General features: G+C 45.1%; 1 protein-coding gene across 6 annotated transcripts in view; it reads left to right on the plus strand.

The window, feature by feature from the left end:
* The first annotated feature begins 17,443 nt into the window (after window positions 1–17,443).
* The window catches only part of WIZ (WIZ zinc finger), an 85,099-nt gene continuing 77,505 nt past the window's right edge, over window positions 17,444–25,037 (plus strand). For 2 of the 6 annotated variants that reach the window (XM_056570829.1, XM_056570827.1), the window contains exon 1: window positions 17,444–17,622. The gene's annotated coding sequence lies outside the window, so the exon portion shown is untranslated. The remainder of the gene's footprint in view (window positions 17,623–25,037) is intronic. The other 4 variants (XM_056570825.1, XM_056570826.1, XM_056570823.1 and 1 more) reach the window with 4 other exon arrangements.

A 25,037-nucleotide genomic window follows, 5' to 3' on the forward strand; every position in this document is an offset into this window, starting at 1 on the left:
GGTCTAAGGTGGCTTTCGTAGTCAGCCTTCTGTCCGGAAAAGCCCTGTCATGGGCCACACCGCTCTGGGACCGCAATGACCCCGTCACTGCCTCTGTACACTCCTTCTTCTCGGAAATCCGAAGTGTCTTTGAGGAACCTGCCCGAGCCTCTTCTGCTGAGACTGCCCTGTTGAACCTGGTCCAGGGTAATTCTTCCGTTGGCGAGTATGCCGTACAATTCCGTACTCTTGCTTCAGAATTGTCCTGGAATAATGAGGCCCTCTGCGCGACCTTCAAAAAAGGCCTATCCAGCAACATTAAAGATGTTCTGGCCGCACGAGAAATTCCTGCTAATCTACATGAACTTATTCACCTAGCCACTCGCATTGACATGCGTTTTTCCGAAAGGCGTCAGGAACTCCGCCAAGATATGGACTCTGTTCGCACGAGGCGTTTCTTCTCCTCGGCTCCTCTCTCCTCTGGTCCCCTGCAATCTGTTCCTGTGTCTCCCGCCGTGGAGGCTATGCAGGTCGACCGGTCTCGCCTGACACCTCAAGAGAGGACACGACGCCGTATGGAGAACCTCTGCCTGTACTGTGCTAGTACCGAACACTTCCTGAGGGATTGTCCTATCCGTCCTCCCCGCCTGGAAAGACGTACGCTGACTCCGCACAAAGGTGAGACAGTCCTTGATGTCTACTCTGCTTCTCCACGTCTTACTGTGCCTGTGCGGATGTCTGCCTCTGCCTTCTCCTTCTCTACAGTGGCCTTCTTGGACTCTGGATCTGCAGGAAATTTTATTTTGGCCTCTCTCGTCAACAGGTTCAACATCCCCGTGACCAGTCTCGCCAGACCCCTCTACATCAATTGTGTAAATAATGAAAGATTGGACTGTACCATACGTTTCCGCACGGAGCCCCTTCTTATGAGCATCGGATCTCATCATGAGAGGATTGAACTTTTGGTCCTCCCCAATTGCACCTCGGAAATTCTCCTTGGACTTCCCTGGCTTCAACTTCATTCCCCAACCCTGGATTGGTCCACTGGGGAGATCAAGAGTTGGGGGTCCTCTTGTTCCAAGAACTGTCTAAAACCGGTTCCCAGTAACCCTTGCCGTAACTCTGTGGTTCCTCCAGTAACCGGTCTCCCTAAGGCCTATATGGACTTCGCGGATGTTTTCTGCAAAAAACAAGCTGAGACTCTACCTCCTCACAGGCCTTATGATTGCCCTATCGACCTCCTCCCGGGCACTACTCCACCCCGGGGCAGAATTTATCCTCTCTCTGCCCCAGAGACTCTTGCCATGTCCGAATACGTCCAGGAGAATCTTAAAAAGGGCTTTATCCGTAAATCCTCCTCTCCTGCCGGAGCCGGATTTTTCTTTGTGTCCAAAAAAGATGGCTCCCTACGTCCTTGCATTGACTACCGCGGTCTTAATAAAATCACGGTTAAGAACCGCTACCCCTTACCCCTCATCTCTGAACTCTTTGATCGCCTCCAAGGTGCCCACATCTTTACTAAATTGGACTTAAGAGGCGCCTATAACCTCATCCGCATCAGAGAGGGGGACGAGTGGAAAACGGCATTTAACACCAGAGATGGACACTTTGAGTATCTGGTCATGCCCTTTGGCCTGTGCAACGCCCCTGCCGTCTTCCAAGACTTTGTCAATGAAATTTTTCGTGATCTGTTATACTCTTGTGTTGTTGTATATCTGGACGATATCCTAATTTTTTCTGCCAATCTAGAGGAACACCGCCAGCATGTCCGTATGGTTCTTCAGAGACTTCGTGACAACCAACTCTATGCCAAAATTGAGAAATGTCTGTTTGAATGCCAATCTCTTCCTTTTCTAGGATATTTGGTCTCTGGCCAGGGACTACAGATGGATCCAGACAAACTTTCTGCCGTCTTAGATTGGCCACGCCCCTCCGGACTCCGTGCTATCCAACGCTTTTTGGGGTTCGCCAATTATTACAGGCAATTTATTCCACATTTTTCTACCATTGTAGCTCCTATCGTGGCTTTAACCAAAAAAAATGCTGATCCCAAGTCCTGGCCTCCTCAAGCAGAAGACGCCTTTAAACGACTCAAGTCTGCCTTTTCTTCGGCTCCCGTCCTCTCCAGACCTGACCCTTCCAAACCCTTCCTATTGGAGGTTGATGCCTCCTCAGTGGGAGCTGGAGCTGTTCTTCTACAGAAAAATTCTTCCGGGCATGCTGTCACTTGTGGTTTTTTCTCTAGGACCTTCTCTCCAGCGGAGAGGAACTACTCCATCGGGGATCGAGAGCTTCTAGCCATTAAATTAGCACTTGAGGAATGGAGGCATCTGTTGGAGGGATCAAGTTCTCCTGTTATTATCTACACCGACCACAAGAACCTCTCCTACCTCCAGTCTGCCCAACGGCTGAATCCTCGCCAGGCCCGGTGGTCTCTGTTCTTTGCCCGATTTAATTTTGAGATTCACTTTCGTCCTGCCGATAAGAACATTAGGGCCGATGCTCTCTCTCGTTCCTCGGATGCCTCAGAAGTTGAACTCTCTCCGCAACACATCATTCCACCTGACTGCCTGATCTCCACTTCTCCTGCCTCCATCAGGCAGACTCCTCCAGGAAAGACCTTTGTTTCTCCTCGCCAACGCCTCGGAATCCTCAAATGGGGTCACTCCTCCCATCTCGCAGGTCATGCGGGTATCAAGAAATCTGTGCAACTCATCTCCCGCTTCTATTGGTGGCCGACTCTGGAGACGGATGTTGTGGACTTTGTGCGAGCCTGCACTATCTGTGCCCGGGATAAGACTCCTCGCCAGAAGCCCGCTGGTTTTCTTCATCCTCTGCCTGTCCCCGAACAGCCTTGGTCTCTGATTGGTATGGATTTTATTACTGATTTACCCCCTTCCCGTGGCAACACTGTTATTTGGGTGGTCGTTGATCGATTCTCCAAAATGGCACATTTCATCCCTCTTCCTGGTCTTCCTTCTGCGCCTCAGTTGGCTAAACAATTTTTTGTACACATTTTTCGTCTTCACGGGTTGCCTACGCAGATTGTCTCGGATAGAGGCGTCCAATTCGTGTCTAAATTCTGGAGGGCTCTCTGTAAACAACTCAAGATTAAATTAAATTTTTCTTCTGCATATCATCCCCAGTCCAATGGACAAGTAGAAAGAATTAACCAGATCTTGGGTGATTATTTGCGACATTTTGTTTCCTCCCGCCAGGATGACTGGGCAGATCTCCTCCCATGGGCCGAATTCTCGTATAACTTCAGGGTCTCTGAGTCTTCCTCCAAATCCCCATTTTTCGTGGTGTACGGCCGTCACCCTCTTCCCCCCCTCCCTACTCCCTTGCCCTCTGGTCTGCCCGCTGTGGATGAAATTTCTTGTGACCTTTCCATCATATGGAGAGAGACCCAAAATTCTCTCTTACAGGCTTCATCACGCATGAAGAAGTTCGCGGATAAGAAAAGAAGAGCCCCTCCCGTTTTTTCCCCTGGAGACAAGGTATGGCTCTCCGCTAAATATGTCCGCTTCCGTGTCCCTAGCTACAAGTTGGGACCACGCTATCTTGGTCCTTTCAAAATTTTGTGTCAAATTAATCCTGTCTCTTATAAACTTCTTCTCCCTCCTTCTCTTCGTATCCCTAATGCCTTTCACGTCTCTCTTCTCAAACCACTCATCCTCAACCGTTTTTCTCCCAAATCTGTTCCTCCCACTCCTGTTTCCGGCTCCTCGGACATCTTCTCGGTCAAAGAAATCTTAGCTGCCAAAAAGGTCAGAGGGAAAAATTTTTTTTTAGTGGACTGGGAGGGTTGTGGTCCTGAAGAGAGATCCTGGGAACCTGAGGACAACATCCTAGACAAAAGTCTGCTCCTCAGGTTCTCAGGCTCTAAGAAGAGGGGGAGACCCAAGGGGGGGGGTACTGTTACGCCGAGCGCTCCGGGTCCCCGCTCCTCCCCGGAGCGCTCGCTTCACTCCCCCCGCTGCAGCGCTCCGGTCACGTCCTCTGACCCGGGGCGCTGCGATTCCGCTGCCAGCCGGGATGCGATTCGCGATGCGGGTAGCGCCCGCTCGCGATGCGCACCCCGGCTCCCCTACCTGACTCGCTCTCCGTCTGTTCTGTCCCGGCGCGCGCGGCCCCGCTCCCTAGGGCGCGCGCGCGCCGGGTCTCTGCGATTTAAAGGGCCACTGCGCCGCTGATTGGCGCAGTGGTTCCAATTAGTGTGTTCACCTGTGCACTTCCCTATATCACCTCACTTCCCCTGCACTCCCTTGCCGGATCTTGTTGCCATTGTGCCAGTGAAAGCGTTCCTTGTGTGTTCCTAGCCTGTGTTCCAGACCTTCTGCCGTTGCCCCTGACTACGATCCTTGCTGCCTGCCCCGACCTTCTGCTACGTCCGACCTTGCTTCTGCCTACTCCCTTGTACCGCGCCTATCTTCAGCAGCCAGAGAGGTGAGCCGTTGCTAGTGGATACGACCTGGTCACTACCGCCGCAGCAAGACCATCCCGCTTTGCGGCGGGCTCTGGTGAAAACCAGTAGTGGCTTAGAACCGATCCACTAGCACGGTCCACGCCAATCCCTCTCTGGCACAGAGGATCCACTACCTGCCAGCCGGCATCGTGACAGATACAATTTTTTTCCCATTTACTACCCACATATAGTTTTTCTTGGCGTTTTTTCACTCCCATAGACTTCTATGGGAGAAAAACACCACAATTTTCACTAAAAAATCGCCAGTGGCTCAACATGCTGTGATTTTGCCAAACCGCCAAGGAGCTGAAAAACGCCAAAAACGAGTGAAAAAAACGCAAAAAGGATTAAAAACAAAAAGTCAAAGTGAAAAACGGCAAGTGGAAAAAGAATTTAGCGATTTCTCATTGACTTACAGCTAACATCTGGCCGCAGTGTTTTTTGGCCGAAAAAATGCCATGCGGCAGAATTGGCGTTTTTCTTGGCGTTAAAAAAAACAAAAAAACAAACAAGTAGAAACTTAGCCTAAGACTGCAGTACTCCTTTAAGCACATTAACTTTCATACAAAAAAATTTGTAATTTTTTTTACCTGTTCAGGACCCAGGTCGTAATTTTACGCCCTGGCGTTTTACGGCGAGGGAAATCGCCCCTGCGATATGCGGCGATACTGGGCTGATCGGGTCACAGACAGCCAGGACCAAGCCTGCCACCTCCTCCTATCCCCTGTGATTCTTCTGTTAGCTAACCGACCAATCGCAGGGGGGGAGGGGGTTACTTCCTCCCGCCCTGCCCGGCCCCTGGAAGTCCGGAGAGAACGGGAGGAAGACCGGAGGACGCGGCGGGGGTCGGGGGAGTGCTGGGGCCCGGCCCCGGTACTTACCTTGTCCCTGAAGACCCGGATCCCGGTGGAGACGGCGGCGGTGGCGACAGGTGAGTGGATCTTCGGCGGCGTTGTGGGACCTTTGCAGCAGTCCAGACCGCCGTAAAGCGAGCTGGACTGCTCCATCTGGTCCCCTTATACTACAACTCCCAGCATGCCCAGACAGCCCTTGGTGTCTGAGCATGCTGGGAGTTGCAATTTTGCAACATCTGGAGGTCCACAGTTTGGAGACCACTGTGCCCTTCCAGATGCTGCAAAACTACACATCCTTAGAATGCCTTTACTGTCCAGGCATGCTGGGAGTTGTAGTTCTGTAACATCTGGCCCTTCAGATGTTGCAGAACTACAACTCCCAGCATGCCTGGACAGTTTTGGCATACTGGGAGTTGTAGTTTTGCAACATCTGGAAGGTCACAGATTGGGAACCACAGTATTAGTGGTCTGAAAACTGTAGTCCTCCAGATGTTGCAAAACTACAACTCCAAGCATGCTGGGAGTTGTAGTTCGGCAACATCTGGCTCTACTTCCAGCATGCCTGAGAATGTTTGGGAGTAGTGGTTTTTTAACAACTGGAGGCACACTGGTTGGGAAACATTGTCTGTTTCCTAACTCAGTGTTTCCCAACCTGTGTGCCTCCAGCTGTTGCAAAACTATAACTATCAGCATGCACTGATAGACTGTGCATGCTGGGAGTTGTAGTTTTGCAACAGCTGGAGCCCCCCCCCTGTGAATGTACAGGGTACATTTACATGGGCAGGGGGTTTACAGTAAGTATCAGGCTGCAAGTTTGCGATGCAGCAAATTTTGCGTGGCAGCTCAAACTCGCAGCGGAAACTCTCTGTAATCCCCCGCCCGTGTGACCCTAAAAACACTACACTACACTACACTACACTAACACAAAATAAAATAAAAAGTAAAAAACACTACATATACACATACCCCTACACAGCCCCCCTCCCCAATAAAAATGAAAAACGTCTGGTACGCCACTGTTTCCAAAATGGAGCCTCCAGCTGTTGCAAAACAACAACTCCCAGTATTGCCGGACAGCCGTTGACTGTCCAAGCATGCTGGGAGTTTTTCAACAGCTGGAGGCACCCTGTTTGGGAATCACTGGCGTAGAATACCCCTATGTCCACCCCTATGTAAATCCCTAATTCAGGCCTCAAATGCATATGGCGCTCTCACTTTGGAGCCCTGTCGTATTTCAAGGCAACAGTTTAGGGACACATATGGGGTATCGCTGTGCTCGGGAGAAATTGCCTAACAAATTTTGGGGGGCTTTTTCTCCTTTCACCCCTTATGAAAAGGTGAAGTTGGGGTCTACACCAGCATGTTAGTGTTAAAAAAAAAATTTTTTACACTAACATGCTGGTGTTGCCCTATACTTTTCATTTTGACAAGAGGTAAAAGGGGGAAAAAAGCCCCCCAAAATTTGTAATGCAATTTCTCCCGACTACTGAGATACCCCATATGTGGGCGCAAAAAGCTCTGGGGGCGCACAAGGCCCAGAAGGGAGAGTGAACCATGTACATTTGAGGTGATTTGCACAGGGGTGACTGATTGTTACAGCGGTTTTGACAAACGCAAAAAAAACAAAACCCCACATGTGACCCCATTTCGGAAACTACACCCCTCACGGAATGTAATGAAGGTTGCAGTGAGAATTTACACCCCACTGGTGTCTGACAGATCTTTGGAACAGTGGGCTGTGCATATTAAAAACTTTGTACAGCCCACTGTTCCAAAGATCTGACAGACTCCAGTGGGGGGTAAATGCTCACTGTACCCCTTGTTACGTTCCTCAAGGGGTATAGTTTCCAAAATGGTATGCCATGTGTTTTTGTTTTGTTTTTTGCTGTCCTTGCACCATAGGGGCTTCCTAAATGCGATATGCCCCCCGAGCAAAATTTGCTCTCAAAAAGCCAAATATGACTTATTCTCTTCTGAGCATTGTAGTTCGCCCGTAGTGCACTTCAGGTCAACTTATGGGGTACCTCCATACTCAGAAGAGACGGGGTTACAAATTTTGGGGGATATTTTCTGCTATTAACCTTTGCAAAAAATGTGAAATTTGGGGGGGAAACACACATTTTAGTGAAATTTTTTTTTTTTTTTACGTATGCAAAAGTCGTGAAACCCCTGTGGGGTATTAAGGCTCACTTTATTCCTTGTTACGTTCCTCAAGGGGTCTAGTTTCCAAAATGGTATGCCATGTGGTTTTTTTTTTTTTGCTGTCCTGGCACCATAGGGGCTTCCTAAATGCGACATGCCCCCCGAGCAAAATTTGCTCTCCTTCTCTTCTGACTCCTTCTCTTCTGAGCATTGTAGTTCGCCCGTAGTGCACTTCAGGTCAACTTATGGGGTACCTCCATACTCAGAAGAGATGGGGTTACAAATTTTGGGGGGTATTTTCTGCTATTAACCCTTGCAAAAATGTGAAATTTAGGGGGAAACACACATTTTTGTGAATTTAAAAAAAAAATTTTACATATGCAAAAGTCGTGAAACACCTGTGGGGTATTAAGGCTCACTTAATTCCTTGTTACGTTCCTCAAGGGGTCTTGTTTCCAAAATGGTATGGCATGTGTTTTTTTGCTGTTCTGGCACCATAGGGGCTTGCTAAATGCAACATGCCCCCCAAAAACCATTTCAGAAAAACGTACTCTCCAAAATCCCCTTGTCGCTCCTTCGCTTCTGAGCCCTCTACTGCACCTGCCGAACAATTTACATACACATATGAGGTATGTGCTTACTCGAGAGAAATTGGGCTACAAATATAAGTATACATTTTCTCCTTTTACCCCTTGTAAAAATTCAAAAATTGGGTCTACAAGAACATGCGAGTTTAAAAAATGAAGATTGTGAATTTTCTCCTTCACTTTGCTGCTATTCCTGTGAAATACCTAAAGGGTTAAAACGCTGACTGAATGTCATTTTGAATACTTTGGGGGGTGCAGTTTTTATAATAGGGTCATTTGTGGGGTATTTCTAAGATGAAGACCCTTCAAATCCACTTCAAACCTAAACTGGTCCCTGAAAAATAGTGAGTTTGGAAATTTTAAGAAAAATTGGAAAATTGCTGCTGAACTTTGAAGCCCTCTGATGTCTTCCAAAAGTAAAACATGTCAATTTTATGATGCAACCATAAAGTAGACATATTGTATATGTGAATCAAAAAAACATTTATTTGGAATATCCATTTTCCTTAAAAGCAGAGAGCTTCAAAGTTAGAAAAATGCTAAATTTTCATAACATTTTGGGATTTTTTACCAAGAAAGGATGCAAGTTACCAAAAAATTTTACCACTATGTTAAAGTAGAATTTGTGGTCGGTGCTCAATCGTATATAGCGAGCCTACCTGACTAACCTCTTACTAAACTCCTACGTCCTGTAACCTATCTAAGCAGTCTGAGTTATGCCATATACTGCCGCGTAGGAGTACACCTGAAAATAGAGGGCATACCCTGATGTGTAATGATAGTCATGAAGTGAAAATGATATTGAGGGAGGGTTGGGTGGGACGTGACGAACCCGCGGCGTCAAGTGCAGGGACTGCCGCGGGTACTTATAGGGACTCCCCGCCCCTCCCACAAATACAGGCTAATAAATTAGCCTTAACACTTGTGGTCGGTGCTCAATCGTATATAGCGAGCCTACCTGACTAACCTCTTACTAAACTCCTACGTCCTGTAACCTATCTAAGCAGTCTGAGTTATGCCATATACTGCCGCGTAGGAGTACACCTGAAAATAGAGGGCAAAACTCATAATGAGAACAAAGCGCTATTAACACGCGCAATAACCCCGTGACCAATGACTGAAATACATCGTGCAATACTTACTATAGCGCATGTAGTACTGAATTCCCAGCACCCCAATTCCTAACCACGTATGCTGGCACAAAATGATGTGACGTCGGTGCAGCAGCCACAATGCTAAGGGAATGACTGGATATAATGGACGGATCACTATAAAGAATTTAACAAGAATACGTATATGTTTGACAAACAACTTAGCAGTGGCTGATCCCGTGGGATGCTTGACATGTGGAAGCGAAGCTAGCCACACTCGAGCTGAGCGTCACTCGTGGGACTCGGGAGAATACCGTATGATGATAACCTGACAATAACATTTATCTTCTATACAACATCAATACGTAACTATTTACATCCTTGCAAAGTTATTGTAACTACAGCCATGCATCTGCATGTAATTCCCCTAAACCTTAGGAAACCATGACAACTGAAGGACAACGCAGCCTCTAATGTTGAGCTGTCCTGATGTCGCCATGGGGAACTACCCAAGCGTCAGCTAACCAACCAACTAACTAAGCCAGCTGCCAGAGCTGATGGCTAGAGGGCTTGCGACCCTCCCTCTTGCGCACTCACCAGGGCAGATTTGATGGTATGGAATACAAACGATGACGCCCTGTCAGAGCAAGACCACGTGATATTATGCTGGATACCTGACAGATATACTTTGATAGTATTATGCTGGATGCAACGAAGAGTGCCAAAACCCGATAAATGCAAATAGGAATAAAATGGCACATGAGACATCCTCTAAGTATCTAATGTAAAATATCGTGAAAGTATTCCAGGCTACCTGTTGGAAGCTCTGAGCAGCAGACGTGAAAAATCCCAACAGAGTACAACCCTATGCCCGTATACACAACTCAGAGTGCCAACAGCGTGTATACACAAAGACTGCGTAACCACCAACCTAAACCTTTGTCAGGTTACCACTGCAACCCCAGCCTGTGGACGTTAACGGCAATGAAACCACTTTTGCAGCAACATGATGATGAGACTCAACCAACATGTGATTACTATCGTCTTCAACCTAAGTCAAGACCAACAAAACCAACCACACAGAACCAAGCTATGTCCCTAATGCTAAGTAAACATATGCACATGATGACGTCGCCGCCGACCTGAAGGCATGTCAGGTCGCAACTGAACCGCCCTGTAGACGAGACAGGCCGAAACATGAATGAAAGACTCAACCAAACCTGTAACTAACAGTATGACCGTCACCCTGAACCAAAACTGGTCGTAACCATGATATACCTATAGACGTGGCAATTAACAATGGAAACATAAAGCTATCCCTGTAGCATAACCCAACTATTGAAAAAACACAATGTATACAAAAACATTATCGCCAACCCAAAGTCTTGTCAGATTGTATCCAGAATGACTTGCAGATGTGACTGGTCTAGCTTAATTAAAGCCTCAACCAGCATATGACTGCTAGTATCGACGTCAACCTGAAACCGAGACAGGTTGTGACCATGATTGACCTATAGACGTGACAATTCGCATTGGAAAATAAAGCTATGTCCCTGTGCATAACCCAACAACTGAATAACACAACGTATGACGACATAGTCGCCAACCTGAAGTAGTGTCAGGTTGTCCCGGACTGATCTGTAGATGTGATTGATCTAGCCGAATTGAAAACCTCAACCAATGTACATGACTATTAGTATCGACATCAACCTAAAGCAGAAACAGGTCGCAACCATGCTTGACCTGTCATCTTAGCAAGTAATAAACGATCCCCAGCTTTATTTACATAAGCACGACTAAATGTTAATAAAATGGTAACCCACGGAATTATCCGTGCAGATTCGCCCAAAGCCATGAAACCCACGCAGTATCATAGACACGGGTGTATAATCTAAATACCGTAACATAGCACAACAAAATATCATGAAACGTGTACCTGGTGAACCTATGAATCTATGCCAAATAGCACAATCCTGCCCCAAGAATATATGCTTTGCATGACTTCTTGATCCACACGCAGACCATAACAATATAAACATGAGCCCGGCATAATCATCAAGGCAAGATGCACCTCACTAACACCACAACCACATGCTCAAACAACTCACGACCGTATACACAGTCAAAACTATATGGGCGTATGTATAAGCTTTGAGCCCATACACCAAACAGACTATAAACGTGTGGCTAGAAAGAACTGCACAAGCGAGCATATGCACTGAACAAACTATATGAACAAATACATGGAGCAACTTATCCACACAGTCAGGAATAATGAGTATGCCACCGCCTATGTGTCAGTAACAACAATTATGCAACGTACATCCCTGCCGCCGAGGCAGGCATAATGAGTAAACAACACCTATATGTCGTAATGTTGTTGCTCTGAAGACGTGTCAGTAACAACAATTATGCCATGTATCCCCCTGCAGACATGGCAGGTATAATGGGTATACACCACCTGTGTGTCATAACGTCGTTGCTCTGAAGGCGTGTCAGTAACAACAATTGTGCAATGCAACGCCCTGCAGACGAGGCAGGCATAATTAGTATACACCACCTATGTGTCATGTTATTGTTGCTCTGAAGACGTGTCAGTAACAACAATGCAATGCATCCCCTGCAGACGTGGCAGGTATAATGGGTATACACCACCTATGTGTCGTGTTATTGTTGCTCTGAAGGCGTGTCAGTAACAACAATTGTGCAATGCAACGCCCTGCAGACGTGGCAGGCATAATTAGTATACACCACCTATGTGTCATGTTATTGTTGCTCTGAAGACGTGTCAGTAACAACAATGCAATGCATCCCCCTGCAGACGTGGCAGGTATAATGGGTATACACCACCTATGTGTCGTGTTATTGTTGCTCTGAAGACGTGTCAGTAACAACAACTATGCAACGTATCCCACTGCAGAGGTGGCAGGTATAATGGGTATACATCACCTATGTGTTGTGTTATTGTTGTGCTGAAGGCGTGTCATTAACAATAATGCAACGTACCCCCCCCTGCAGGCGTGGCAGACATGATGGGTATACACTACCTGTGTGTCGGGTTATTGTTGTTCTGAAGACGTGTAACTACTATGCCATGTATCTTCCCGCCTATATACAGATGTGTATAGAACGACTATGTGCGAAACTGTCGTATAACAGCTATGCATGGCTGTACCACTAAACGTGATGAACCTATACTCAGGCCAACTATATGCGCCTAAGCACCACCAAAGCGTACGCTCGTGCGGCCAACCACAACTGATGACAAAGAATATGAATGCATGAAGTAACTATTATGACCACATACCTGCGCACAGGGCCACACCCCATGCGCTGTGCAAGTGTGTGCGCAGCACAAACGCTGCGAGCGTGTGAACCTCACGAACACCACAAACGAATGTACAGCACACGTCACGAGCACATGCACAGCATGATTCCCGTGAGCCCATATATAAAACAACCCTACGAGCATGCACGGTATAATCTTACGAGCGGGTGTGCAGCACAATTCTTACGAGTGCATGTACAGTATGAATCCTACGAGTGCGAGAACCATATAAATCTATGAACATGTGCACAGTATAATTCCTACGAGCGCGTGTACAGCATAAATCCTACAAGCGCATGTGTAGTATGAATCCTACAAGCGTGTAAACAGTATAAAACCTATGAATGCGTGTACTGTATGAATGCTATAAGCGTATGTACCGCATGAAACCTACAAGCGAGTGTACAGTATAAATCCAACTATAGTGTGTACAATAAAATCCTACAAGCGTGTGTACAATATAAATCCTACAAGCTTGTCCAAGCTTGTGTACTGTATAAATGCTGCGAGTGAGTGTACAGTATTCAAGTCCAACAAAATCCAACAAGCGTGTGTACGGCATATATATCCAACAAGCGTGTGTACAGCATAAATGCTACCAGTGTGTGTACAGCATAAATCCTACAGGTGTGTGTACAGCATAAATCCTACAAGTGTGTGTACAGTATGGATCCTACAAGCGTATGTATAATATAAATCCTACAGGTGTGTGTACAGCATAAATACCAGCATGAGTACAGCATAAATGCTACAAGCGTATGAACAATATAAATCCTACAAACGTGTATAGTATAAATGCTACAAGCAAGTGTGCAGTATAAACACTACAATCATGTGTACAACATGAATCCTACAAGCGTGTGTACAATAAAATCCGACAAGCGAGTGTACAGTATAACCACTACAAGCATGTGTACAATATAAATCCTACAAGCTAGTACACTGTAAAACCACTACAAGCGTGTGTACAGTATAAATCCAACAAGCAGGTGTGCCGTATAAACGCTACAAGCGAATGTACAGCATGAATCCTACCAGCGTGTGTACAGCATGAATCCTACAAGTGTGTGTACAGTACTACAAGCGAGTGTACAGTATAACCTCTACATGCGAGTGTACAGTACAACCACTACAAGCGAGTGAACAGTATAACCACTACAAACGTGCGTACAGTATAACCACTACAAGCGAGTGTACAGCATAACCACTACAAGCATGTGTACAGCATAACCACTACAAGCGTGTGTACTGTATAAATCCTACAAGCAGGTGTGCCGTATAAATGCTACAAGCAAGTGTCCAGCAAGAATCCTACCAGCGTGTGTACAGCATGAATCCTACAAGCGAGTGTACAGTATAACCACTACAAGCGTGTGTACAGTATAAATCCTACAAGCAGGTGTGCCGTATAAACGCTACAAGCGAATGTACAGCATGAATCCTACCAGCGTGTGTACAGCATGAATCCTACAAGCGTGTGTACAGCATAACCACTACAAGCATGTGTACAGTATAAATCCTACAAGCAGGTGTGCCGTATAAACGCTACAAGCGAGTGTACAGCATGAATCCTACAAGCGTGTGTACAGCATGAATGCTACAAGAGTGTGTACAGTACTACAAGCGAGTGTACAGTATAACCTCTACATGCGAGTGTACAGTACAACCACTACAAGCGAATGAACAGTATAACCACTACAAACGTGCGTACAGTATAACCACTACAAGCGAGTGTACAGTATAACCACTACAAGCAAGTGTACAGTATAACCACTACAAGCGAGTGTACAGTATAACCACTACAAGCGAGTGTACAGTATAACCACTACAAGCGAGTGTACAGTATAACCACTACAAGCGAGTGTACAGTATAACCACTACAAGCGAGTGTACAGTATAACCACTACAAGCGAGTGTACAGTACAAGTCCTACAAGCGAGTGTACAGTATAACCACTACAAGCGAGTGTACAGTATAACCACTACAAGCGTGAGTACAGTACAAGTCCTACAAGCGAGTGAACAGTATAAACCCTACAAGCGTGTGTACAGCATAAATCCTGCAAACGTGTGTATAGTATGAATGCTACAATCGTGTGTACAGCAACTACGAGGGCATGTGCACGGAACAACTATATGATCGTATGCGTAGGATAAGTTATTGGGATGAACAAATTGTACAAACATGCACAGACCAACTTATATGCACTGTAGATGGACTAAATAACAAAGTAGATTGACAAAGCAACAATACAAATGCTGTTGTGGCTTGAAACCGGCTCAGTAACACAGTCTTGATGACAAGGAAACAGGCGGAATCATCTGAATCCATATGATTTGGACTATACTGACAACAACTGCCACCTTTTTATTTTTATTTTTATTTTTATTTTTTTTTTACTAGCATGAACCATGGCAAGAAGGGAGGAGCGAAATGAACAGCCTCATATACTAAGACGTGCAATACTGGTGGCCACATACAGTTTTATATTGCCACACATATAGCCTGGGTTTAGGAAAGAGAAGGGGGGGTTTGGGACTGGAAATGCAATGACCCCCGACATGACACACACACCTCTCCCTGAAGAAATGGGGCGTTCTGCTTTTAACTTGATCCAGATATGCAGGGCTCGTGGGGGGAGCGAGGTCTTGCCATAAGACATCCCCTTCTAAATACCTAAATGCGAGCACCCAAGATGGCTCCCGATGCTGATTACATGCGCTATCAGCTGCCAACGGGGCGCACCCACGAGCCATGAAGCACGTGGAACGCCGTGCTAAAACCAGGGCCGGGGCTGACCGAGGGTGCCCTACATACTCCGGCTTACCTCCGGAGAGAGGGCTGCGGCGGACGCCGCCACCACGGCCGGCCCCGGCCGCTTACCATTACGCTGAGCCCGGAACTGCTGTGCATCAGCTGACTCGCGTGTCAGCTGATCCCCTGTCACGTGACGAACCCGCGGCGTCAAGTGCAGGGACTGCCGCGGGTACTTATAGGGACTCCCCGCCCCTCCCACAAATACAGGCTAATAAATTAGCCTTAACACATGTCACGAAAAAACAATCTCGGAATCAGAATGATAGGTAAAAGCATTCCAGAGTTATTAATGTTTAAAGTGACAGTGGTCAGATGTGCAAAAAATGGCCAGGTCCTAAGGTGTAAAATGGCTGGGTCCTTAACCCCTTAATGACCTCGGACGTAAATGTACGTCCTGGTTTGGCGGGACTTCCCGCACCAGGACGTACATTTACGTCCTGTGTATGACTGCGAGCATCGGAAGGGTAGCTAGCAGCAGCCGGGGATCCGCCGGTAATGGTCGACATCCGCGACCACGTGGATGTCCGCCATTAACCCCTCTGATGCCGTGATCAATACAGATCACGGCATCTGCGGCATTTTGATTGGATGATCGGATCGCCCGCAGCGCGGCCGCGGGGATCCGATCCTCCAGCATGACAGCCGGAGGTCCCCTTACCTAGCTCCAGCTGTCTCCCTGGGACTTCTACTCTGGTCTGCGATCGAGCAGACCAGAGCAGAAGATGACCGATAATACTGAGCAGTGCTGTGTCCTATGCATAGCACTGCACAGTATTAGCAATCAAACGATTGCTATAGATAGTCCCCTATGGGGACATAAAAAGTGTAAAAAAAAAAAAGTTGAAAAATGTAAAAATAAAAAGTGAAAAAAAAGTGAAAAATCTCCACCAATAAAAATGAAAATTGTCCTTTTTTCCCATTTTACCCCCAAAAAGCGTAAAAAATATTTTTTAATAAACATATTTGGTATCGCCGCATGCGTAAATGTCCGAACTATCAAAATATAATGTTAATGATCCCATATGGTGAATGGCGTAAACGTAAAAAATTGAAAAAGTCCACAAATCCTGCTTTTTTGTCACATTTCATTAAAAAAAAATTATAAAAAAATTATCTAAAAGTACAGATGACGGTGCAATAAATGAGCCCTCATACCGCCCTATATACGGAAAATTGAAAAAGTTATAGGTGGTTAAAATAGGGCGATTTTAGATTACTGATTTTGTACAAAAAGTTTTAGATTTTTTTTAAGCGGTACAAAAATATAAAAGTATCTAGCCATGGGTATCATTTTAATCGTACTGACCCACAGAATAAAGAACACATATCATTTTTACCATAAAGTGTACAGTGTCAAAACAAAATCCTCCAAAATGTGCAAAATTTTGGTTTTTATTTAAATCTCCTCCCTAAAATTTTTTTTTAGGGGGTTTGCCGTACATTTTATGGTAAAAGTAAAGGTTTCATTACAAAAGTACAATTGGTCATGCAAAAAACAAGCCCTTATATGGGTCTGTACATGGAAATATAAAGGAGTTATGGATTTTAGAAGGCGAGGAGGAAAAAACGAAAACGCAAAAATAAAATTGGCCTGCTCCTTGAGGTGAAAATGGGTTTGGTCAGTAAGGGGTTAAAGTAGTAAACGCCAAAAGGATAAAAAAAAAAAAAAAAAGCCAAAATGAAAAACGCCAAGTGGAAAAAGAATTTAGTGATTTCTCATTTATTTACAGCTAACATCTGGCCACAACGTTTATTGGCCGAAAAAACGCCATGTGGCAGAGTTGGCGTTTTTCTTGGCGTTTAAAAAAAAAAAACTTAGAAACTTAGCCTAAGACTGCAGTACTCCTTTAAGCATATTAACTTTCTTACAAAAATTTTTTATAATTTTTTTAAAGTAGTAAAATAAATTAAAACCTATATAAATTGGGTTTCGTTTTTAATGGTATGGACCAATGGAGTATAGCTACTTTTACCGGAAAGTGCTCTGCGTAGAAAGGGAAGTCGCCAAAAGTTGTAAAATGTTTTTTTTTTCCCCCGACTAAAATTCTGCTACAAAACTACAACTCCTATCATGTCCTGAAAGCATGATAGGAGTTGTCGTTTTGAAGACAGTTTCTTTTTCGCATACCATGTCTTTCCCGCCTCCAGAGCGTCTTCACGTTAGCCCCGCCCAGTCTTGCCTCCTCCAACATGGCGACGTGCCTAGGCCGGCGTCGGCGGTGACGTCACTTTTCTGCGCCCAGACTGTATTCTCCAGCTCCCCCTTGTCTCCTGTCTCCGGACGGATCGTCTTGTACCGGAGCCGCTCTTAAAGGGGCAATGCACCGAGACCGAGCCCCGACAACCGGCCGGGGGGGTGAGACGTGGGGCTGTAGAGTGGGGGGAGGCGCAGGAGAGGGGCAGATGTGGCACTTTTACAGCTGTCACTGGGAGGGAGGTAATAGTGCGGGGTAACGGGGCAAGTGTATGAGCGGGGCTGGCTGTGTGCATGGTGGTGGTCGGGACGGGGGTGGCAGGTGCCAAGGCTGGCACTGGCTGTGTGTAGGTGAGGATGGGCATTGTATACACATTGTATACCCAGAGTTGTGTCCATAACACCTACAACTAGTGCACTGTCTCCCAACCAGGGTGCCTCCAGCTGTTGCAAAACTACAACTCCCAGCATGCCCGGACAGCCGAAGGCTGTCCGGGCATGCTGGGAGTTGTAGTTTTGCAACAGCTGGAGACACCCTGGTTGGGAAACACTAGCATTGAGAAGGGTTCATAATTCTGGTTCATAATTTATTATTTTGTTTTTAGTATTTTTATATTTTTAGTAATATATGCGACCCTTGTTTGCGATAGGAGCCTCTCCTATGTAATGCAGTGTACCCCAACCTGCGGCTCTCCAGCTGTTGTGAAATTACAACTCCAACTATGTCCTGACAGCAGCCAACTGTTAGAACTACAGCTCTCATCATGCTTGGACAGCAGCCTGCAGCTAGCAAAAAAAAAAAAAAAACAATTTCCATCGTGCTCGGACAGCTTGCAGAACTACAACTCTTATCATACCCTCAACAGCTGTCAACTATTAAAAATACAGATCTCATTATGCCTTGGAAAGCTTTAGCAAAATAAACTACAATTCCCATCATCCTCTGACAGAACTTCAACTTGCAAAACTACAGCTCCCATCAGGCCGGCTGCAGCTTGCAAAAACTACAACTCCCGTCATCATCTGACAGCCTTCAGCTAGCAAAATTAGAATTCTCATCATACCCCTGACAGCCGACTATCAAAACTACGGCTCTCATCATGCCTTGAAAGCCTTTAGCAAGCAAAATTACAATTCCCGCCATTTTCTAACAGCCTTTGCCTTTTAAAACTACAGCTCCCATCATGCCCAGTTTTTTCAGCTGCTGGAGTATATATATATATATATATATATATATATATATATATATATACTCTTTATAATATAGATAGAGAGACTGATATATAGTGAGAGATAGAGGTTTGTTTGCGTAAACAGTCATGGCCGTAAATGTTGGCACCCCCTGAAATTTTTCTAGAAAATGAAGTATTTGTCACAGAAAAGGATTGCAGTAAGGCTGGGTTCACACCACGTTTTTCAAGTACGTTTCCCGTATACGTTTCCATTATTGAAAATGTATGGAACTGTATTGAAAACCGTATACATAGACAAATAATTGAAAACCGGATGCATCTGGTTGCGTACGGTTTGCTTGCAATGAGGTTTTCTCCCGTACTCAAAACCGTAGTTGACCACAGTTTTGTCTCCGGTTTAAAAACCGTACTGGAACCACATACGTTTTTTTTTTTTTAACATGGACCTCAATGGGAAACGCACATGTATACGGTTCCATACGGGAAACCGTGTACGGTTTTTACTTTGCACATGCGCATTTGCATCCTAAAGTCTCCACCCAACACCCCTCCCATTAAAAATGGACGAAAATTTCAAAAACTTAGGTTTTTAAAATAAATAAATAAAAACGGACGGAACTGTATGCACTTTTAAAAACGCATACGGTTTACTTTTTACCATACTGTTCCATCCGTTTTTTTGTCATACGGTTTTCTTTAGAAAAACTGATTGAAAACAGTATGGCAAAAACGTGATGTGAACCCAGCCTAACACATGTTTATTCCCTTTGTGTGTATTGAAACTAAACTAAAAAGGGTGGGGAAAAAAGCAAATTGGACATAATGTCCCCAAACTCCAAAAATGGGCTGGACAAAATTAATGGCACCCTTTCAAAATTGTGGAAAAATAAGATTGTTTTAAGCATGTAATGCTCCTTTAAACTCACTTGGGGCAGGTAACAGGTGTGGGCAATATAAAAATCACACCTGAAAGCAGATAAAAAGGAGAGAAGTTCACTTAGTCATAGCATTGTGTGTCTGTGTGTGCCACACTAAGCATGGACAAAAGAGAGGAGAGAACTGTCTGAGGACTTAAGAACCAACATTGCAGGAAAATATCAACAATCTGAAGGTTACAAGTCCATCTCCAGAGATCTAGATTTGCCTTTGTCCACAGTGCGCAACATTATCAAGAAGGCTGCAACCCATGGCACTGCAGATAATCTCCCTGGGCGTGGACGGAAGAGAAAAATTTATGAAAGGTGTCAACGCAGGATAGTCCAGATGGTGGATAAGCAGCCCCAAACAAGTTCCAAAGACATTCAAGCTGTCCTGCAGGCTTAGGGAGCATCAGTGTCAGCGCGAACTATCCGCCGACATTTAAATGAAATGAAACGCTATGGCCGGAGACCCAGGAGGACCCCACTGCTGACACAGAGACATAAAAGAGCAAGACTACATTTTGCCAAAATGAACTTGAGTAACCAAAATCCTGTGACAACATCTTGTGGACAGATGAGACCAAGATAGAGATTTTTGGTAAAGCACATCATTCTACTGTTTACCGAAAACAGAATGTGGCCTACAAAGAAAAGAACACAGTTCCTACAGTGAAATATGGTGGAGGTTCAATTATGTTTTGGGGTTGTCTCTCTGCCTCTGGCACTGGGTGCCTTGAATGTGTACAAGGAATCATGAAATCTGAGGATTACCAATGTATTTTGGGTCGCACTGTACAGCCCAGTGTCAGAAAGCTGGGTTTGCGTCCGAGATCTTGGGTATTCCAGAAGGACAATGACCCCAAACATGTCAAAAAGCCCCCAGAAATGGATGGCAACAAAGTGCTGGAGAGTTCTGAAGTGGCAGCAATGAGTCCAGATCTAAATCCCATTGAACACCTGTGGAGAGATCTTAAAATTGCTGTAGGGAAAAGGCGCCTTCCAATAAGAGACCTGGAGCAGTTTGCAAAGGAAGAGTGGTCCAACATTCCGGCTGAGAGGTGTAAGAAGCTTATTGATGGTCATAGGAAGCCACTGATCTCAGTTATTTTTTCCAAAGGGTGTGCAACCAAATATTTATTTAAGGGTGCCAATAATTTTGTCCAGCCCATTTTTGGAGTTCTGTGTGACCTTTATGTCCAATTTGCTTTTTTCCTCCCTTTTTTGGTTTAGTTCCAATACACACAAAGGGAATAAACATGTGTATAGCAAAACATGTGTTACTGCAATCCTTTACTGTGAGAAATACTTCATTTTCTTGAAAACTTCAGGGGTGCCAACATTTACGGCCATGACTGTATAGATTGTGTGTGTTCCTGTAGAGCGCAGTGGTGTATTCTAATATCTGTACCCTTATCTTTTCCATGAGGGTAAATGCAAACTGTACGGATTTGTGTGCAAAAAGTATGCAGTGGTCTCCAAACTCTTGCAAAACTACAACCCCCCAGCATGCCCGGACAGCCGTGGGCATGCTGGGAGTGTCAGTTTTGCAACATTTGGAGTTCCGCAGTCTGAAGATAACAGGTATAGTGTGTTACAGTGGCAGCAGATCTCATCCTTTGGTGTAAATTGTAGCACGGCCAAAATGTGTTAACTTTTTATTTTTTATAAAGCTTTATGAAGCTTTTTTTTTTTTCACAGAAGCAGATGGTAGTGCTGGGTTTTTTCTACAGTTTTGGTTGAAGAATTGATCTCAGAGGGTTGTTGGTGATGGTGTGTATTATGAGCAGAGACTGGTTATAAGTGGTGGCCACTAGGAATCGACCGATATTGATTTTTAGGGCCGATAACCTGTGAACTTTGAGGCCGATAGCCGATAACTTATTCCGGTATAAGTTATCTGCTATTCCCCCCCCCCCCTGCCTCCGGCCCTGCAGAAGCCACTGCAGATCAATTATTTAAACTGGGCGCTTTAAATCAATGAACTGCAGCGGCTTTTGCCAGAGACCGCCGCCACCACACGCTTCTCTCTCCCTGCCTGTCCTGGGGTCCTAAGTCCAACCACCACCACCGCTGCCCCCCCCTGCCTATCCACTGGCCAGAGACTGCCGCCGCCCACTTCTCTCCCCCTGCCGGTCCTGAGTCCAACCACCACCGCTGCCCCATTGCCTCCCCCATCCCCGGCATTAAAATTACCCTACCCGCACTACTTCTGGCTCCGGCGGAGTCCTGCGCTGTCACTGTGCGCACTGACGGTGACGTCACGTTGATGACTTAATCCTTCCAAATTTATCAGCTGCTGTATTCTCCACAGGAAGTTGTATAGTTCTTCCCAATTTGAACACAGTGCTCTCTGCTGACACCTCTGTTCCTATCAGGAACTGTCCAGAGCAGGATAGGTTTTCTATGGGGTTTTGCTCCTACTCTGGACAGTTCCTGACACGGACAGAGGGGTCAGCAGAGAGCACTGTGGTCAGACAGAAGATAACTATACCATTTCCTCTGGAGTATACAGCAGGTGATAAGTACTGGAAGAATTATTTTTTTTAAATAGAAGTAATCTACAAATCTGTTTATTTTTCTGACACCAGTTAATTAAAAAAAAAACACTTCATAGGGCTGCAACTTACGAACGCGGCGTGTCTTAGGACTAAGTCACGGTGTGATCTAAACTTTTGACATGTCAAAAGCTTTTCCAAATGACTGTCGCGCTTTATTGGAGAAGTCACATGCCAATCAGTACAGAAAAACGTATCCCCTATCCACAGGTTCTTCTGTATGGAGCCCCGGCTCTCCCACAGAGTGGTGCGTCATGGCCCCCGACCCCTTCATATATCTCTATGGGAGAGCTGTTTGTCTATATTAGGCTATATTACAGGAGATCGTGGGGGTACAGTGCTCAGACCCCCCCCCCTGCAATCTAAAATGTGTCCCCTATACGTTTTTTTTGTACTGATCGGCATGGGACTTCTTCTTTAAAGAGTTAAATCTGTACAGGATAGGATCAAAACTTTTACATATGGTAAAAAAGGGCCAGGAGGGAAGAGTTATTAATAAGATGCTAAATACAAGAACTAGGGGGAAAATCTGAGGTTATCAGGGGAAGATCAAAAGTAAAATATTAACTGATAGGATGGTACTTGGAGCAAACGCACTGCAGATTTTGTTGGTAAATTCACAGTATGACCCGTTCAGTCGGACATTTTACAAACAGCAGGTGTAGACAGTCAGGCAGGTACTAGGACCGCTCGGAAATGCCCCTTCTCTGTAGACAGCAATGCATTACCAGGCGTTCTTGCAGAGAGAATGAACATGTAAGGCTAGGTTCACACTATGGAATTTACACCTGCAATTCCGCTTTGAAATGTTTTCTCAGGCTGACTTTATTAAAAGATGAGCCGATGAGCCGATCCATGCGGGATGTGCAGGCTCAGACAATCGTATTTCTTTTTATTTTTTATTTTTTTTAGCTCATTTTAATCTGTTAGCACACAGGTTAATGCACTTATTGATAGATATATATTTATATAGTGTCAATAAAAAAAAATCTTATTTGGGATTTAAACAAAAGTGGGGAAAAAAATAAAAGCCTTGTTAAAGAAACAGAGAAACAGTAAATATAAACCTAATACATGATCTGTAATAAATGTAAGTCCCAATACATAAAATAGCGATAGTTGTCTAAGCAAAGACATCAACCTATAGCTGCACCCACCATAAATCCATCCACCTTTCTATCCAAACTTAATCCAACTTTTGTACTTTCTCAAGGCATTAACTACATATAGTATTGCCATTATAGTAACATAATTTTATAGTACTGTATAGTTTTTGGTTGTATAGCGTAGAAAAATAGCTTTTTTTGCATTTTACAACAAAAATTAAGTAAAATTAATGTAAAAGAAACAATAATATATATGTACCAAATAATAATACGTACAAAAAGTACAACTTTCTCCAAAAAGCAAAGCCTCATACAGCCGCAGTGAAGAAAAAAATGAAGACCACTGTAAAAGTAAAAAAAAAATTGGCGTTAAACGGATTATCCAGCCTTAGAAAACTGAAGGCCTATGTTCAGAATAGGCCATTATTACATGGTGCACGGTGAACTCCCAGAACCCCCTACCTCCACCCTTCAACTATTTAAAGGGGCTCTGGGCTCTCGAAAATGCTGGATCTTCTTCAATGTTTACCAGGGCTTGCACCAAAAGTCTCTGTATTACTAGTAACATGTTGCATGTACAGTGGTGTTGGCCTTTTTAAAGTGAATGGGAAACACTGCAGGTATGAGCATCGGTAAACATTGAGGAGGCTGCGGCGTTCGCGCAGGGGCCATGGTCCCTTCTAAAAGCCGATCAGCAGGAGTGCTGGAAGCCGGGCCTCCGCCTCTGTAATATTGATGGCCTGCTCTGTGAATAGTAGTTATGGGGCTTCTAAAGCTACAATGGCTTGTAGAATAGCCTACAATAGACATACATGGGCTATTCAGTGTGGGTGTGCGAGTACACTCCGGTGTTATGTCTACTCCGGGTTCTGAGGCGATGCTCCAGGACACTTGAGTTCTCTGCCTGTGTCGTGCTCCACCCTTCCAGGCCCCATCACTAGACCCAACATCGCGTATTATTTCTGGCCTTAAAAGGGGTACTCCGCCCCTAGACATCTTATCCCCTATCCAAAGGATAGGGGATCACATATCTGATTGCAGGGGTCCCGCCGCTTTTTCTGGACTGCTTCTATTTATATATAGGAGATAAGAGATGGAAATGATCTGCACATAAGGCACACTATGTTCTCACTGATCTCTCCTGAGGGGCCTTTGGGTTCGTCCATGCCATTGCCGCTTCCTGAATTAATGGACTGCATTCCATATGCATGGCTGCTTCCGTGTAATGTGTCTCAATAGCTGATGTGTGGATAGCATTCTCCTGGCACAACCCAAGAATTGCCAGCAATTATTTTTTTTTTTCTCTTTTAACCTGTATTGAATTGTTGTTTTTTTATTGTATGTAACTTAAGGAAATTGACTAGTTTATAGGCTACTTGTAGGGTTTTACATTATATGTATCTATTAACTCTCTCCTGACATCCATCATATAAAACCTGTGCTTTCAGGAAATACTGTCCATAACCCGCTGTATACTGACTGCACAGTACCTGATGCCAGGAAGCAACAGCCGGGATCAGAGATTACTTTGATTCCAGCCATAGGGGCTGCGGTCCCTAGGTGGCAAGTCAGAGGGCATGCTCTGTCACCTCTTTGGCCCCCGTGACACATTTACAAAGTGCCAAGGGGTTGTCAGGCCTAATGAAGACCTCCAGATCTGCCCTCTTAGTCCTCATGTTAGGCCCTGGTACTAAGTTTTGTATTGCTATAATCGAACTGACCTGCAGAAAAAGTTATTTATAAAGCGCAAGGTTTTAAATTGTAATTTCTCCACAGAATAGGGAATATCTCATCAGGGTTTCT

Source organism: Hyla sarda, chromosome 4 (genome assembly GCF_029499605.1).
Source record: "Hyla sarda isolate aHylSar1 chromosome 4, aHylSar1.hap1, whole genome shotgun sequence".
NCBI classification, from domain to species: domain Eukaryota; kingdom Metazoa; phylum Chordata; class Amphibia; order Anura; family Hylidae; genus Hyla; species Hyla sarda.